Genomic DNA, 19053 nt, shown 5'->3' on the forward strand with positions numbered 1-19053 from the left:
AATAATTTAGTCATTTGATCATCCAACAATTATCTACTCAGGCCTAACTATATGCCAGATTTTGTCAAATTTCTGGGGTTAGTGCAATTAAAAAAAAAAAGTTCTTTCAAAGTATTCATCAGCAATCAACAAATTATAGCTTACAGAAAAAACTAATAATAATAACAGTTAATACATATAGACCTTATTTTGTTTCAGGAAACAAACGAGCTTAACTCACTCAGTCCTCACCTATGAACTATATGTTACTGATATCCTCATTTTATAACTAAGAAAACTGAGACACAGGGGAGTAAAGTAACTCACCTAAGATGTACAGGTAATAGTGGTACAGCTGGAATGGAAACCCTTATAGCAAACTCTGTGCTCTTAACTATACTTCTGTGATGGTATACTTGGGTTATAACAGTTAGAATAAGGTTTGGGTATTTATCATTTAAAAGCAAAACAAAATAAAACAGGAGTGACTTTAAAAGACAAAATTTCTTTCTCTCTTACACGCAAGAAGTAAGGCAGAGGGAGTCCAGGTTGCTATGACAACTCCACAATCACTCTGTTCCCAGGCCCTTTCCTTGTTCTGCTCAAGCACCTTAGCACCCAGCCTCCATCTTCAAGGTCAATTTATGGTGTAAGGTGGCTGCTGGACTTTCACCCACTACTTCCACATTACTGATGGAAAGAAAAGGGAAAGACAGAAGAGTAAAAAGGGTCAACTCTCTTTAAGGTGATGTGTAAAATGTACTATATAACATTCTGCCTAAGTGATATGGGCCATATTTTAAACATATGGTCACCTCAGCTACCAGGGAAGTTGACTAGAAAATGCAACATTTTATCATGGCCCAAAATGTGCCCTGGTGGAAAAAAAATAAGAGTTCTGTTACTAAGGACAAAGGGGAGAAAAGTATTAGTGTGACTCTAGAAGTCAGTATCAGAGTGACCAAAAGTGCCCTGAAGAAAAACAAAGTAAGGTACAGGCATGGGAGAGGAAAGAAATGTGGTAATTGATATGTAGGTTTTTAGAGAAGGCCTCTTTTGTGATGTACTGTTTCAACAGAATCTTCAAAGTCAGGAAGTGAGCCAAGTGGGCCTCCAGAAGATGAAAATTTCAAACAACAGAAAATCCCAGAAGAATAAATTAGTTTATGTTCTAAGAATGGCAGGAATTGTGGCAAGAGGGCAGTGAGCAAAGGAAGAGGTGGCAGGAGGTGAGGTCAGAGGGATGTTCAGAGGCCAGAGGCTAAACCAGGTAGTATCCTGGAGGCCACTGAGAATAGTTTCAATTTTGCTTAAAAAGAGTTGGAAAATCAGCAGAGGATTTGGTGCATCAGAGTGAAGTAATCTTTCTTAAAATAACATAACACAACACTAACTGCTCTGAGGAAACAGACTAGAGGGGAGGAAGAGTGGAAGAAAGGAGGAAGACCAATTATGATGTTAATGCCATGGTCCAGGCAAGAAGTGATGATGTCTTGGACCAGGGTGTTTGGGAGGAGCAGATGACAATTGATGCACCTTGGTTGGTTTTATTTTGAAGTCAGAGCAAACACCATTAGCTGATGATGCTACCTGGGATTTGTGAGAAAAAAAAAAAAAAAAAGACATAAAGGATAGCCATAAGGTTTTTAACCCATACAATTAGAAGACCAGATTTACTAATTAAATTACTAAAATTGGGGTCACTGAGAATGAAGCAAGTTTGAGGGTGGATCCAGAGTTGGGTTTTAAGCTAGTTCAGTTTGAAATAGCATATAAATTCTAAAATGAGTGGTAAAATGAAATTGAATTAAGAGATGCACTGCTAGGTTTGAAATTAAGCTGTTTCTTATTTTCACTGCTTAAATTATATATTGTTCTTACTTATTAAATGGTTACTATTTTGTACATAGCTCTGAATAAGCAAAAAACAAGTTTATTTTTCTCAAATATGCCCCTCTAAATTACTTTATTGGGTCATTTCCTGCCATTAGTTCATTAGTCACTCTCAGACTAATGAATAGTCTTTTTTTCAAAATAAAATAAAATTCAGCTTGATATAAATTTTAAAATCTCCCTCTCAAATTTGATTCAAAGTTTCTCCTCTTTCTTCCATCTTCCCCTCAGATCCCAGTTATCCAATAACTCTGGCCTGGTCAGTAATAAGGCAAGGTTACCCACTCTCACCATACCTACTCAACGTAGTATTAGAAGTCCTATCCAGAGCAATTAGGCAAGAAAAAGAAATAAAAGGCATCCAAAATGGGAAGGAAGAAGTAAAATGAAATGATCTTATATACATAATTCCCTAAAGACTCAATTTAAAAAACCCTGATAGTATAAATAAAAGATTTAAGTAACTTGCAAGATATAAAATCATCATGAAAAAGTCAGTTGCATTTCCATGCACTAATAATAAATTACCTGAAAAGGGAATTAGAAAAATATTCTCACTTACAATAGCATCAAAAAGAATACAGTTAACCAAGGAGATTAAAGACTTGTATACTGGAACCTACAAAACATTGATGAAAGAAAGTAAAAAAGACACAAATGCAAAAACATCCTAGGTTCTCTATGCAGTCTTTTTACAGCAAATGGAGAGAAGCCCAATATTTTTTGTGGTATTCAGTTGGAATAGAGTGGTTTCTGTCTAAACTTTTCTTTCTGTTGCTAGGCTACCTCTCTCCTGATCCTTTGGTTAAAGAAAGCATGCTTTCATCAGGATATTTTGTTTCCTCGCCTGTTGGCATTGCTGGCTTGTTAGCTCTTCTTTCACCAAGTCTGAAATAGATGACTCAGAAAGATACCCAGGGAACTTATCAATATGCCATTACTTGGCTCCCAAAGTCCTAAGTCAGTCTTCACTACTCTCCCAAACTTTAAGATAGGTTTTGGTTTATACATAATTTTCCAATATTTGACTTACTTACAATTTTCAGCATTTTTAGTTGTTCTTAATGGGAGGAATAGGGAAAAGTACTTCTACTTCATCTTTCTGAAAGCAGAAGTCTCATCAACATAGGAATATTATCTAGTATTTCTTTTGTAACTCAAAGAAATTGCATATACATATATGTGATTCAAACTTAAAGAAAAATTACAAAATTTCCAGAATAATCCATAGAATTCCCATATACTCTTCATATAGGTTCACCAATTCTTTACTCCATTTGAATTCATTTTCTTCCTCTCTATGTATGTTTATACGTGTTGTCTAGTATAGTAAGCATGAGCCACATACAATTAAATTGAACAAAAATGAAGATTTAGTTCCTTAGTCACATAAGCCATATTTCAAGTGCTTGATAGTAACATGTAGCTATTTGCTACCAATATTGTCAGAGAAGATACACAATGTTTTCATCATTGGAGAAATTTCCACTGGACAGCTCTGAGTTATAGAAATGCATATTTTTAAGTGTTTGAAAGATTCCAGTCAGTTGGAGAAATCTTACACATTTACTCCTAAACACTTTAATATGTAATTCCTAAGAATAAGAACAGTCTCTCACATAACCACAGAACAGTGATCTAAATTAGAAAATTTGACATCAATATGATATTATCTAATCCACTTACCACATTCAAATTTCATGAAATGTCCCAGTATTTCTCTTTAAAAGTTGTTTTTCCTGGTCCAGAATCAAATCAATGATCATGCCTTGCATTTAGTTGTCATGTCTCTTCCTGACCTTGAATCTCTTCTCCCTTTGAAATGGACATTATTTTTTAGAGCCCTTTTATAGTCACAGCAAAATTGAGTATAAAGTACAGATAGTTCCTATTTATCCCCTGGCAAGAATCATTCACATCCTCACCCACTGTCAACATTTCCCATCAGAATGGTACATATGTTATTACCCATGCCCCTATGTTGATACATCATTATCACCCAAACTCCAAAGTTTACATTAGGGTTAAATCTTGCTATCATACACTCCATGGGTTTTGACAAATAGATAATGACATTTATCCATGATTATGGTAACATAAGAATAGTTTCACCACACAAAAAATCCCCTATGCTCTATCCATCCTTCTGCCTTAATTCTGGAAACCATTTATTCTTTTACTGAATCCATAGTTTTAACTTTCCAAGAATGTCATATAGTTGGAATCATACAGTATGTAGCCTGTTCAGATTGGTTTCTTTCACTTAGCAGTATGCATTCAAAGTTCCTCCACTTCTTGTTATGGCTTGATAGGTGTTTTTAGCATTGAATAATATTCTAGTGTTTAGATGTGTCATAGTATATTTATCAGTTCAAATACTGAAGACCATCTTGGTTGCTTCCAAGTTATGACAAATAAGAGTAAAGCTGCTATAAACATCTGTGTGCAGTTTTCTGTGTGAACATGTTTTCATCTCCTCTGGGTAAATAGCAAGGAGTATGAGTGCTCGATCATATGGTAATTGTATGTTTAGTCTTGTTAAAAACTGCCAACCTGGAACTTCCCTGGTTGTCCAGTGGTTAAGACTTTGCCTTCCAATTCGAGGGGGGAAGGGTTCAAACCCTGGTTGGGGATCTGGGATCCCATGTGTCTCAGGGCCAAGGGGCCAAGGCATAGAACAGAAGCAGGACTGTAACAAGTTCAATAAAGACTTAAAAAATACAACAACAACAACCTACCAACATGTCTTCCAAAGTTGCTGTACCATTTTGCATTCTCACCAGTAATGATTGAGAGTTCCTGTTGCTCCACACTCTGGCCAGCATATGACGATTTCAGTGTTGTGTCTTTTGACCACTCTACTAGCTATACAGTGGTGTCCCGTTGCTATTCTAATTTGCATTTTTCTTAATGGCGTGTGATGTGGAGCATCTTTTCCTATGCTTATTTGCTACCTGTATATATTTCATTGATGAGATGTCTGTTAGATCTTTCGCCCATTTTTAATTGACCTGTTCATTTTCTTAATGTTGAGTTTTAAAAGTTCTTTGCACATTTTGGATAATAGTTCTCTATCAGATATGTTTTTTGCAAATATTTTTTCCAAACTTGTGGCTTATCTTTGAATTTTCTTGACATTTTCCTCTGCAAAGGGGAAGCTTTTAATTTAAATATAGTTCAACTTATCAATTCTTTCTTTCATGGAGCATGACTAGTGTTAACACCTAAAAAGTCGTTGCCATACACAAGGTCATCTAGGTTGTCTCTAATTTATCACTCAGGAGTTTTACAGTTTGTGTTGTACTTTTAGAACAATGGTACATTTTGAGATCATTTTTGTGAGGTGTGTAAGATCTGTGTGTAAATTCTTTTTTTTTTTTCTTTTTTCTTTCTTTCCTTTTTTTTTTTTTTTTTTTTTTTTGCATGTGGATGTCCTATTGTTGCAGCACCATTTGTTGGCAAGATTATCTTTGCTCCATTGCATTGCCTTTGCCCCTTCATTGAAGATCAGTTGACTATACTTATACGGGTCTATTTCCAGGATCTCTTCTATTCCATTGATCTATTTCTCCTTTCTTTCTCCAATACCACACTGCTTTGATAGCTATAGCTTTATAGTAAGCCTTGAATTTCAGTAGTGTCAGTCCTCTGACTTTGTTTTCCTTCAGTATTGTGCTGACTATTCTGGGTCTTTTGCCTCTCTCTATAAGGTTTAGAATACATTTGTCAGTATCCACAAAATAACTTGCTGAGATTCTGATAGTGATTGTGCTGAATTTATAGATCAATCTAGAAAGTACTGATATTTTTTCAATATTGAGTCATCCTATGCATGAATTTGAATACTACTCCATTTATTTAGATTTTTTTTTATTTTGTTCATCACAGTTTTGTAGTTTTTCTCTTACAGATCTGCTACACATTTTGTTAGATTTATACCTATTTCCTTTGGGGGGGTGCCAATATAAATGGTAGTGCATTTTTAATTTCCAATTTCAATTTTCACTGCAGGTATTTATAAAAGCAATTGACTTCCTTGTATTGACCTTTCATCCTGCAACCATGATATAATCACTTATTAGTTCCAGGAGTGTTTTTGTCACTTCTCACCATTAAGGATGATGTTAGCTATAGCTTTTTTAATAAATATTCTTTATCAGGTTAAGGAAGTTCCTTACTATTCCTAGTTTACTGAGAGTTTTTACCATGAGTGTGTGCTGGATTTTGACAAATGCTTTTTCTCTGCCTACTCACAAGGTCATGTGGTTTTTCTTTGTTAGATTGTTGATGTGATGATTAATTGATTTTCAAATATTGAGTCAGCCTTATATACCATAGATAAATCCCACTTGGTTTTATGATATGTACTATTCTTTGTAGACATTGCTGTACTTGATCTGCTAATATTTTGTTGAGGATTTTTGCATCTATATTCATGAGAAATATTGGTATGTAGTTTTCTTTTCTTGAAATGTCTTTTCCTAGCTTTGATATTAGGGTAATGCTGACCTGACAGAATAAGGCAGGAGTATTCCCTCTGCCTCTATTTTCTGAAAGAGACTGAGGACAGTTCATATAATTTCTTCCTTAAGTGTTGGGTAGAATTCAACAGTGAACCCATCTGAGCATGGCACTTTCTTCTTTGAAGAGTTATTAATCATTGATTTAATTTATTTGATATATAGAGTATGGATAACTTTTGATTCACCCTTGTATATAAGCCTAACCGGATTGTTTGTTTCTTCTTTGGTGAGTTTTGGCAGAAAGTGTCTTTCAAGGAATTGGTCCATTTCATTTAGGTTATCAAATTTGTGGATGTAGTGTTGTTCATACTATTTCTTGATTATCCTTTTAATCTCCACAATATCAGTACTTTGTCCCATCTTTAATTTCTGATAATAGTAATTTACATCATCGCTCTCTTTCCTTGCTAGCCTGGCTAAAGGTTTAATGATTTTATCAATCTTTTCAAAGAAACAGCTTTTGGTTTTGTTGATTTTTCTATTGATTTCTTGTTTTACATTTTTTGAATTTCTACTCTAATTTTAATTATTTATTTTCTTCTGCTTACTTTGAATTTACTTTGTTCTTCTCTTTCTAGGTTCCCAATATGAACGATTAGGTTTTTTATTTTAGATTTTTCTTCTTTTCTCATATAGGCATTCAATGCTATAAATGTCTCTTTAAGCACTGCTTTCATTGGAATTCCACAAATTTTGGTAAGTGGTGTTTTCATTTCCTTTTACTTCAGATATTTAAAAATATCTCTTGAGATTTCTCCTTTAACCAATATGTTATTTAGAAGTGTGTTGCTTAATCCAAATATTCAGGAAGTTTCCAGCTCTTTCTTTCAGATTTCTAGTTTATTCTATTGTGATCTGATGGGAAATGTATAATTTCTATTCTTTTATTTATTGACGTGTGGTTTATGACCCAGAATGTGGTCTACCTTGGTGTATGTTCTATGTAAAGTTGAGAAGAATGTATACTCTGCTGATGCTGGATGAAGTCGTCTATAGATGTCAATTACATACAGCTGGTTGAAGACCTTCTTGAATTACACTATGTCCTTAAAGATTTTCTGCCTGCTTTGTTTGTCCATTTCTGACAGACAGGTGTTGAAGTCTTCAACAAAAATGATAGATTCATGTATTTCTCCTCCCTGTTCTCTCAGTTTGTGTCTCACATATTTTGGCACTCTGTTAGGCACATACACGCTAAGGATTGTTATTGGGTTGGTCAAAATGTTCATTCAGGTTTTTCTGTTAGATGTTATAGAGAAACCTAAATGAATGTTTTGGCCAAACCAATATAGCTTCTTGGAAATTTGACCCCTTTATTGCTATATAATTGCCCTCTTTATCCATGATCATTTTCTTCTTCTAAAGCCTACTCTGTCTGAAATTAATATAGCTTCCCAGCTTTCTTTTGCTTAGTGTTAGTATGGTTTATCATTTTCCATTGCTTTACTTTAATCTATATGTGTCTTTTTAAAATAAATTTATTTATTTATTTATTTATTGGCCGCATTGGGTCTTTGTTGCTGTGGGCTTCCTCTAGTCGTGGTGAGTGGAGGCTACTCTTTGTTGTGGTGTGCGAGCTTCTCATTGTGGTGGCTTATCTTGTTGTGGAGCAAGGGCTCTAGGTGTACAGGCTTCAGTAGTTTCAGCACATGGGATCAATAATTGTGGCTCACAGGCTCTAGAACACAGGCTCAGTAGTTGTGGCACATGGGCTTAGTTACTCTGCAGCATGTGGGATCTTCCCAGACCAGGGATTGAACCCGGGTCCCCTGCATTGGCCAGCAGATTCCTAACCACTGTGCCACCAGGGAAATCCCTATATGTGTCTTTATATTTAAAGTAGGTTTCTTGTACACAACACAGAGTTGAGTCTTGTTTTTCTAATCCATTATGACAGTCTCTGTCTTTTAATTGGTGTATTTAGACTATTGACATTTAAAGCAATTACTGATATAGTTGAATTAATATCTACCTTTCTTGTTACTGTTTCCTATTCATTGCCCTTGTTCTTTGTTACTATTTAATCGTTCACTCTTTTTCTACCTTTTGTGGGTTTAATTATGCATTTTATATGATTCCATTTTCTCTCCTTTCTTAGGATAGCAATTATACTTTTTTTAAACTTTTTTTAAGCGTTTGCCCTAGAGGTTGCAATATACATTTACAATAAATCCAGGTCCTGTGTCAAATGACACTACACCACATCACTAGTAGTGCAAGTACCTTATAATAACAAAATATCCCTCATTCTTCTCTCTGGTCTATTGTATCATTTCTATAATTCATTTCACTTATACATAAGCTACAATCTTCAAATACATTGGTGCTATTATTGTTTTGAATAAATTGTTGTATGTTAGATCAATTTACAAAAAGAAAGATAAAGGTTTTCATTTTCTCATCATTTATTCCTTCTTCAGTGCTCTTCCATTCTGATCCAAATTTCCTTCTCTGAAGAACTTTTAACATTTCTTACAAGGCAAGGTTACTGGTGACAGATTCCCTCAATTTTTGTTTATTTAAGAAAGTATTTATTTCTACTTCATTTTGAAGAATAATTTCAGTAGATACAGAATTCTAATTTGGTGTTGTTTTTTCTTTCAAGATTCTAAATATTTCACTCCATTCTCTTCTTGCTTGTATGCTTTCAAAAGAAAAGCCTGATGTAATTCTTACCCTAGTGCCTCTATGAATAAGGGATTTTATCTTTCTGGCTCCTTGCAAGATTTTCTCTTTGTCTTTGATTTTCTGCAATTTGAATATGATGTACTTATCAATTTCAGAAGTTTCTGTTGACATACCTCCAAGCTCATTGAGTCCTTCCCAACCATGTTCAGTCTATTGAGGAACCCATCAAAGACATTCTTATTATGTCACTATGTTTTTGGTTTCTAGTATTTCCTTATGATTCTGCGAGTTTTCATTTCTCTCCCTATATTACTCATTTCGTCTCTCATGTTTTTCTCTTTTTCCATTACAGCTCTTAGCATATTAATCATAGTTATTAAATTTCCTGTCTGACAATTCCAAAATTTCTGCCATGTCTGAGTCTGGTTCTGATGCTTGTTTCGTCACTTCAGACTACGGCGGTTCTTTTGTATTTTTGTGTGGGTTTTTTTTTTTTTTTCTTTTTTTTTTTTTTTGGCCTTTTAGCATGCCTCCTAATTTTTTGTCAAAAGCTGGCATGATTTAATAGGTTAAAGGAAATGAGGTAAATATGCCTTTAGTGTGAGGTTTTGTTATCTGTCTAGGAGTTAGGGTGTGTTTGCCACTTGTGGCTGTGGTATCAGGAGCTAAAATTTCCTTACTGTTTTTGTTTTTGTCTCCCTGTTGTCTTTTCATTTCCCTAGAAAACTTTTCTACTGCCATCTAAATGTGTATGTCTCCCCAAAATTCATACAATGACAATCTAATGCCCAATGTGCTGGTGTTTGGAGGTGGGGCCTTTGGGAAGTGATTAGTTCATGAGTGAGGAACAATCATGAATGAGTTTCATGCCCTTATAAACGAGACCCAAGAGAGTTCCCTTGCTATGGTACTCCTACTTCTAGTCTTTGGTGGAACTTTCATACTGTTCTCCATAGTGGCTGTATCAATTTGCATTACCACCAACAGGATACAAGGATTAAAAAGCTATACTTTAAAAGTTTTTATTTTGCATTCACTTTAAAAACATTGTGACTGTGTTGATAATTCTGGTTGACATTTTTCATTCAACACTTTAGAGATGTTCTTTCACTTTCTCCGAGCCTATATAATTTCTAACAATGTTTGTTTCCAATCCTAGTTTTTGTTCCTCTGTATATACTGTTTCTTTTTTTCACTAGTTGTCTTTAAGATTTTCTCTTTATGCTTGGTTTTTATTGCTAGTCTGTGAGGTGCATGGCCATATTTATCTTATATTTGTTTTGCTTGGGGTTCTATAAGCTTTTGATCTGCCTTTTTTTTTTGTCTTTTATTAGTTTTGGAAAATTCTGGGACACTTTCTCTTTCAACATTTTTTCTGCCTCTTTCTTCACTTCCTCTACTTTTATTTTTTCAATTATATGCACAGTAAACCTCTTGGCATTGTCCTGTGAGATGTCTTAAGCTATTGAATGCTCAGTTATCTTTTTTTTTTTTCAATTTATTTCTGTGTTTCCCTGTGGTTAGTTGCTATGGATCTATCTCAGGTTCTCTGATTCTTTCCACCAATTTGTCCACATCTTTCCTGTTAATTCCATTAAAATAATTCTTAATCACGTATTTGTGCTTTACTCTTATAGGACTTCCATTTAACTCTATTAATAGTGTCCATTCTTCAGAAAATTTTACATATGTTCATATGTGTTATTCACCTTTCCATTAGATCCTTAAACATAAAAATAATAGTGATTTCAAAGGCCCTGTCTGATTGTTCCAACATTAGGTTTATCTCTGATTTTGGTTCTGTTCCTTGTCTTCTCTCATTATAATGCACAGTTTTAACTTGGTTTTTTGGTTTGTTTTTCTTTTTGTTTTTTGTTTTGGCCTGACTCTATTTTTATTGTATGCTTGGCATTGTAAAAAAAAAAAAGTAGATATGGAGATAATAATATTTATTTTTGAAAAATGGCACACCTCCTTTTCCATTAGGATGATTATAGGGGGCATTGATTCAATGTAGCAATTCATCTGTGTTGGCTTTTGCTGGCTATAGTTACATCCAGTCCACTACAAGCTTTACATTCCTTCAGTGGAATTCTACCATTGCTCTGTTTATAGCAGATGGCCTGAGGCACCAGAAGATTTTCTGAGTACTCCTGTTTCACCCTCAACTTTTAGCAGACCCTGCATATTTGTCTTCTAGGCAATCTCTCTCCGTGCTCTTGACCTATTCCAATGGTAGACTACTCTTTCTGTTTTTTTGGTTTGGGTTTTGGTTGTTTGTTTGTTTACTCAATGCAAGCCTTTGTTGAATACCTGCATACTCCTAGATTCTCCAGGTATTCCTGCCGCACCTCAGACCTCAAGAAGCCCAGTCACCCTGCCCAGCTATGGCTATCACATATCTCCTGCCCTATATTTACTATTTCTTATGAGCACCTGATGGAGACCAGTGGAAATTTTTTATGAATATGTGTGCATTCCTCTTATGCCAAGGTTTCTCAGGGATTCTAGCTCTCACTAAGTCTTCAAGAAATCCATTAAAATTTTATTAATTTATTCTAATCCCAATAATCAGATAAAGGTTAAAAAAGTTTATGTGGGTTATCTTCTCAAAGGGGATTGTGACCTTTTGGAATTCAGTTTATCATCTTGCCTTGTGACTTCACCTGTGATCGATTTTAAAAAGCAAGATATTATAGATTTTTTGGCTCTTTCTTGTTTTTCAGACTGGAGCAATATTCTCTTGAGGGATTTTGCATTCTCAGCAGTTTGGAACATGGATCTCATTCTCTTGATCAGTCACTCTAGCTTTACCAATTTTATAAAGTACCAACATTTTGGGTGCTTTGATTTTCTTATTGTATATTGGTTTTCTATTTCATTAAGTGTGCTTTCATTTTTATTTTTGGTTCTTCTACTTTCTCTGCATTTGTATCACTTGTAGAGGTTGCTATTCAGCCTCTTTTCTACTTTAATTCTTTACTAGCTTATGGCTTTGTGGCTATGAATTTCACTGAAATTAGTGATTTAACTGCATCCTGAAAGTTTGATATATAGTATTTTCAGTATTGCTCATTTCAAAGAAATATTGTTTTTCAAAATAAAATTTTCTTTGACCTATAGGTTATTTAGAATTATAATTTTTAATTTATGTATATATATAAAGAATCTCTGGTGATCTTTTTGTCACTGTTTTTTTTAACATTGTGTTATGGTAAATTGGTATACTCTGCTTGACTTTAATTCTTTAAGTTGAAAAAATATGTTTTATACATTGTGTGATAATGGTTGTCAACATACTAAACATCCATTTGTTCAATTTGTTAATTATCCCCTTCAAATCTTCAATATCATTAGTGATTTTGTGTGATTGTTTTATCAATTAATCACAGAAGTGGGATAAATGTGTCCTTAAAATTGTGATCTTGCCTATTCTTTTAGTTCTGCCAGTTTCCTCTTCATTTATTGGAGGCTATATTATAAGGTACATACAAATATAACAATATTATTTCTTCCTGTAAAACTGAAACTTTCATCAATTTTCTGTATGATTGTAGACAGGCTCTTTTGCTCCAAAGTCTGTTTTTATATTCTGCTATATATTACATACACACACTATAGTTTGTTTTTATATAACACTTGTAAATATTTTTGTTTTTATAAAATATTAAATTTTTGTTTTCTATAATATTTATTTATTATTTGTAGAGTGTATCAACTCTCCTATCTTTCAGTTTAACCTTTCTATAACCTTATATTTTAGATGTGTCTCATAAATAACATATGCTTTAATTGATATTATGTGCCTAGTATGCATTATTTCTGTTGCATTAATTTCATTTCTATTTACTACAATTGCTGGTTTCTTTGCTTTTGTATGTTATATTGTTTTACACTGTCCTTGTGTTCCCCCTATTATATATTTCTTTTTCTCTCTTCTTTGTCTTCTTTCAGACACACTAAATATATTTTATTTCTCCATTTGTCTTCTATTTGTTTAGAAGCTGTTGATTGAATCAAGTCTATTGTTTAACTCAGAAATTAAAATATGCATTCCTAACACATCATGATTTAAAATAATGAATGTCTTTATTCTGCTTCCAAAGAAAACAAGGTCTGAAAAGCCACACATTTGCTCTTAGGATTTGTATGCTATTATTTTAGCCAGAATAATACTCCTTGCTCCCATGATGTGGGAGTAATCCTACCTCTATGATGATCAAAGTCAACTATCATGATAAACTACTAGTATGTTGACTCTTTCTTGTGCTTGCTGCTCTACTGCCACAAGATGTCCAGAGAGAACAGGCAGCAGCTACAGCTTTAGGTTTAGTGGAGCTCTTAGTGTGCCCCTGGAGGAAACACTCCTTCTCCAGGAACCAGGATCTCTAGAACCACAAGCCTAGATTTTCAAGGTCAACAAGCACAAATTCCCCCAAAGACGTCACTGTGAGTGATACTGAGTGCCACTGGCCTCCAAACCCATGTATTATACCTATTGTGTACACAGTGCCATATAATGTCTCTGGGCTTGTTATTTACCACATCCAGTGGTGCCCATCCTCTCAGAGTCATGGTCAAACTGGCCTCTCAACAGCCTCTATAAGAGTGTTCCACAGCTCTACTGGGCAAACAAATTCTGAATTAATTGTGTGATTTATGGTAGAACCAGTGGAACTCATTTCACATGATTTTAAGCTCATACTATATTGTGTAACTGGCCAAACTCATTCCCAAGAATTGAAAAAAAAGCTCACTTTAGGAAGGATGTGTTGACATCCTGCCATGGTCTTCACAGCACAGACAAGGAGCTAATTGAAAAGCTATAGCTTTAAAAAGACAATTACATGTTCTCCTCCAAACATGGCTGCATTAACAAGTAGACTTTCCTTTCTTTTCTTCCATTATAAGGCCGTGAAATAGGGAATAGAATTCAACTGAGTACATTGAAGAGTTAGGAATACTTTGAAAGAGAGAAAGTTTGTGCCTAACCAGAGTAGCTCCTTGTAGGGTAACAGCTGAACTTTCTAATCCCCTCACATCCAAGTAAGAACCAAGACAAAAGAAGGTGAGAGTTTAATTCATAGACATCTAAGCCACGTCTCATATGGGAATTAGATGGGCTAGTATTATATAGTATAAGATTTGCACTATACTCCTACACTTGTGATATGACTATTAGGCTCCAATATTCTTAAAAAGGAGTGGAGGAGGAGTCCCTCCCATCAGGAAGCACACAGGAGCCTTCTAGGCAGCTCCCTCCACAAGATGGCAGACAGCAGAATAAAGCAGGATCAGCAGTATTTCCTTCTGTGGAACTGAAACTCACAGCCACAGAAAGATAGAGAAAATGAAAAAGCAGAGGACTTTGTACCAGATGAAGGGACAGGATGAAACCCCAGAAAAACAACTAAATGAAGAGGAGATAGCCACCCTTCCAGAAAAAGAACTCAGAATAATCATAGTGAAGATGATCCAGGACTTTGAAAAAAGACTGGATGCAAAGACTGAAAAGTTTACCAAAGACCTAGAAGAATTAAAGAACAAACAAACAGAGATATGCAACACAATAACTGAAATGAAAAATACACTAGAAGGAACCAACAGCAGATTAACTGAGGCAGAAGGGTGAATAAGTGACCTGGAAGACAGAATGATGATAATCACTGATGCAGAAAAGAATAAGTAAAAAAGAATGAAAAGAACTGAAGACAGCCTAAGAGACCTCTGGGATAACATTAAACGCACAAACATCCAAATTATAGGGGTCCTAGAAGGAGAAGAGAGAGAGAAAGGACCTGAGAAAATATAGGAAGAGATTATAGTTGAAAACTCCCTAACATGGGAAAGGAAATAGCTACCCAAGTCCAGGAAGTGCAGAGAGTCCCAGGCAGGATAAACCCAAGGGGAAACACGCCAAGACATACAGTAGTCAAACTGACAAAAATTAAAGACAGAGAAATGTTACTAAAAGCAACGAGAAAAATGACAAATAATCTACAAGGGAACTCTCATAAGGTAAACAGCTGATTTCTCAGCAGAAACTCTGCAAGCCAGAAGGGAGTGGCATGATATATTTCAAGTGATGAAAGGGAAGAACCTACAACCAAGAATACTCTGCCCAGCAAGGATCTCATTCAGATTCAATGGAGAAATCAAAAGCTTTACAGACAAGGAACAGCTAAGGGAATTCAACACCACCAAATCAGCCCTATAGCAAATGCTAAAGGAACTTCTCTAAGCGGGACATATAAGAGAAGAAAAGGACCTACAAAAACAAAAACAAAACAATGAAGAAAATGGTAATAGGAACATACATGTCGCTAATTACCTTGAAGGTAAATGGACTAAATGCACCAACTGAAAGACACAGACTGGCAGAATGGATACAAAAACAAGACCTATATATATGCTGTCTACAAGAGACTCACTTTAGACCTAAGGACACATACAGACTGAAAGTGGAGGGGGGGGGGGGGGAAGATATTCCATGCAAATGGAAATCAAAAGAAAGCTGGAGTAGTGATACTCATATCGGATAAAATAGACTTTAAAATTTAAAAAAAAAAACAAACAGTGGAGGAGAGTGAGAAGGTAAACACTTCTGGTGAAGTATGTGTAGATCCAAAAAACTTAGAGGAATGGAAAACACTGAATGAAACCTCCATTACGGTGCATGAATGCACAGACACTTGGGGCTTTTGGTGTGTATCAGATCCTGCTTTCTCTTTCGGCATAGCTCTAATGGACACCTTCCCCCCAACCCCTACCCAACAATATTAAAGTCTGTGAACTTTGATCATGTGAACTCTCTGACACTCCAAGAATGGTAAAAGGAAACATTAAACCAGAAATAACTTTTCTCCTTTTATAAGTGGGATCTAAAGAGAGTTTAGCTTGAGCACTCAGTTAAACAGTGACACCTGACGCCCTAGTGACAAATTAAACATTCCTCAACATTGAATGGACCATCACTGACAAGTGCTAGAGATATTTAAGGGAGGTATACACGTACATATATCTTTACCACACCAATCCAGATGCAGAAAACTGGAATTTCAGTATTCCTTTATCTCATGTTCCAGATACACTAAGGCTGAATTTCCTCAGGTGATACACCTCCACGCCAGCTTGTGAGCAAAGTGACATATTTATTATAGCCTAGAAGCAATCGAGGTCTACGGCCTTATATTTTGTATAGTCTCCAAAGCCTATTCTTTTATCTTGTTTATTTCTGTGCTCTGCAATATCCAAGATGCTTTTAGTTTTGCCTTGTTTTCACAAACATTCTGTTGCACTGGATACTCTCTCCAGTTCTAGTGTTCCCTAAGCCTATGAAGTTTATCCCCAAAGGACTATTATTCCTTTGTACAGACATTTTCCTCTCCTGATGAACTGCACTCATATCTCTGAACTGAAAGCGCTTCAAGTTTGAGCTGTTTAGAACTCTGGTTCATCCACAGCTGTGGTTTTTCACTAAATGCTGAGTAGCAGGATGTGAAAATGAGACTCTGCCTCTCAGAATTTTCACTAGACCCAAAGCTTAGTACACTAGGTGACAAAGAAGCACAATTTCTAAAACAAGATGCTAGACCACTTTTTCTGGAGTTAAATTAATAGAAACTGAAGAAAACTTCATTTCAGTTAAATCAAGTCTCATTGACTGCCTTCAGTTTAAGAACCCATTTTAATCATTCTTCCTTTTCCAATATTATACTTTTGTGAATTAGACTTATGGAATATAATTTTTAAAGTACTTCTCATGAAGCAATTACACACCATGGAAGCTGGAAGTAAGACTCCAAATGTGTTTTACTCATTTGTAAGTAATAATATATATCATGTTTCAGAGCCAAATGTATCTAAGTGGCCTTACAGCCTTCATCTCGAAACACACACCCTTATACCCTCATTGACAAAAACAAGAAGTTAATGAAAACAGAAGCGAGGCGATCAAGAGAGCCAGAACCAGAGTGAAGTAAGCCAGAAAGAGAGAAACAAATACCATATGCTAATGCATATACATGGAATCTAAAAAAAATGGTACTGATGAACCCAGTGGCAGGGCAAGAAAAAAGAAGCAAATATAGAGAACGGACTTCAGGACACAAGGTGTGGGGGGGGGGGGGGGGAGATGCAGAATGGTGAGGGGGCAATGGGAGAAGGGGAAGCTGGGAAGAAGTGAGAGAGTAGCATTGACATACATACACTACCAAATGTAAAATACAATAGAGAGCTAGTGAGTTGCATAACACAGGGAGATCAACTCACTGATTGGTGATGGCTTAGAGGGATGGGATAGGGAGAGAGGGGATATAGGGATATATGTATAAATACAGCTCATTCACTTTGTTGTACAGCAGAAACTGGCACAACAGTGTAAAGCAACTATACTCCAATAAAGAGCTTTAAAAAAACAAGAGAGCCAGAACAAGACCAAGAGCGAGAGAGAAAAGGAGAGAGAAATTTCTTGGATCCAGGTAACTGAGAAAGGATTAACTTTATCTGGTCTTAGGTCATGCGCACGATCTCCCCCTAAATCAATCTCGGTGGCTCAGGAATTATGGGGCCATGGAAATTTTCCCAGCTTAGGTTTAAGTCTTGAATTGGCCAAGTTTAGTCCCAGGATCCTAGAAAACTCTGTCCCTGATACTGATGCATATACTTTTAGAGTTATAACATGCTTTGCAGCTCCAAATATGGTATCATTCTATTTTACAAAATAAGCTTATGGCAATCGGGCTAAGGATTATTACACGTTTGTAGCTGCTTTTGCAGCTAGATAAGTCTGCATATGGAATACGTGCCAAAGCACTTGCTCTTGGCGAGTCTTGGGCATAGAACTTGGAGATTATACTCTGCCTGTCCTTCCTTTCCCTCACTACCATCTGAAATACAGATGTGGTAGTGAAACCCTGCTCCATAGGGTTAAAAACCTGTAGCAGAAACTGGTGACTAACAGAGATTCTTGAGCTCATCTTACAGAACAGCAGATAAGGGAATAGCTTGTTTGAAAAATCCCTCCTCTTGTAACACTACAGAACTGGCTGAAATCAGGTGAAACCAATACGGCTGATCAGCGTCTACAAAGAACAGACTTGCTTGTCCCATAGGTAATCTATGGTCATCACAGCCCCAAATTTTCTGACCTGTTTCATGACAGATGCCCCTGATTTTTCACATGCGTCCCATGAAGAAGCATGTAACTCAGGTAAGCCTGCACAGAATAGCAATTACCTCACCTTTCCCCTACCTCCAATCACCTTTCCCCAAGGCCTAAGACTACCCTGCTTCTTTGTCCCCTAAATATTCCAAGCACCTCTCCTTCTGGGAGGCAGACCTGAGACTTGTTTCCTGCCTCCTCACTGGGTTGCCTTGCAAATCAAGTCTTTCTCTGCTGCAAACCTCAGCATCTCAGTGTTTTGGCTTGCAGCTCCTCAGACAGAAGAACCTGGTTCCCTAACAGCAGCTGTCAAGCTTTTAACTGGCAGGTAAGTACAATGCCATAGAGGATGCAGAACAGGATGGAAGGAATGTGAATCAACCCCCAACCCCCAAATGTGCATCTACCCTAGTAAAAGAAAAGGAAAAAAAAAAAAACCAAACCAAACCAAAACAAAACTGTAACAAAATAATAGTGAATAAGTCTGGGCTATAAAGTCCAGGATTTTATACACACACATATTTTTATCTCTAATGAAAAAATCTCCAAGTTAAAAACAAAATGCATTTTTAGAAAGGAAAGAGAAAGGAAAGGAACAAGTGAAACATTCTTCAAGTGAATAAACAAACCCCTTCTCTCACAAAAGCGCCCCTGGGAGGCAGGCTGTTGAATTCTCTCATCCTACCATTACTTGGCCCACATTCACGGTGGGGTCAAGGACACCTAAGTCTCCTGTGGAGGAGGGACAAAGTTGGGTTTGCTCAGCCAGGTGTGGAACTCTGTCTTCCTGTCTTTCCAGATTTCATCCAGGTTCCCGTGTCCGATTTAAAAAAAAAAAAAAAAAAAGGTGTGTCCTTATGTCCTTTC

Source organism: Hippopotamus amphibius, chromosome 1, assembly GCF_030028045.1.
Source record: "Hippopotamus amphibius kiboko isolate mHipAmp2 chromosome 1, mHipAmp2.hap2, whole genome shotgun sequence".
In the NCBI taxonomy this organism is placed as follows: Eukaryota; Metazoa; Chordata; class Mammalia; order Artiodactyla; family Hippopotamidae; genus Hippopotamus; species Hippopotamus amphibius.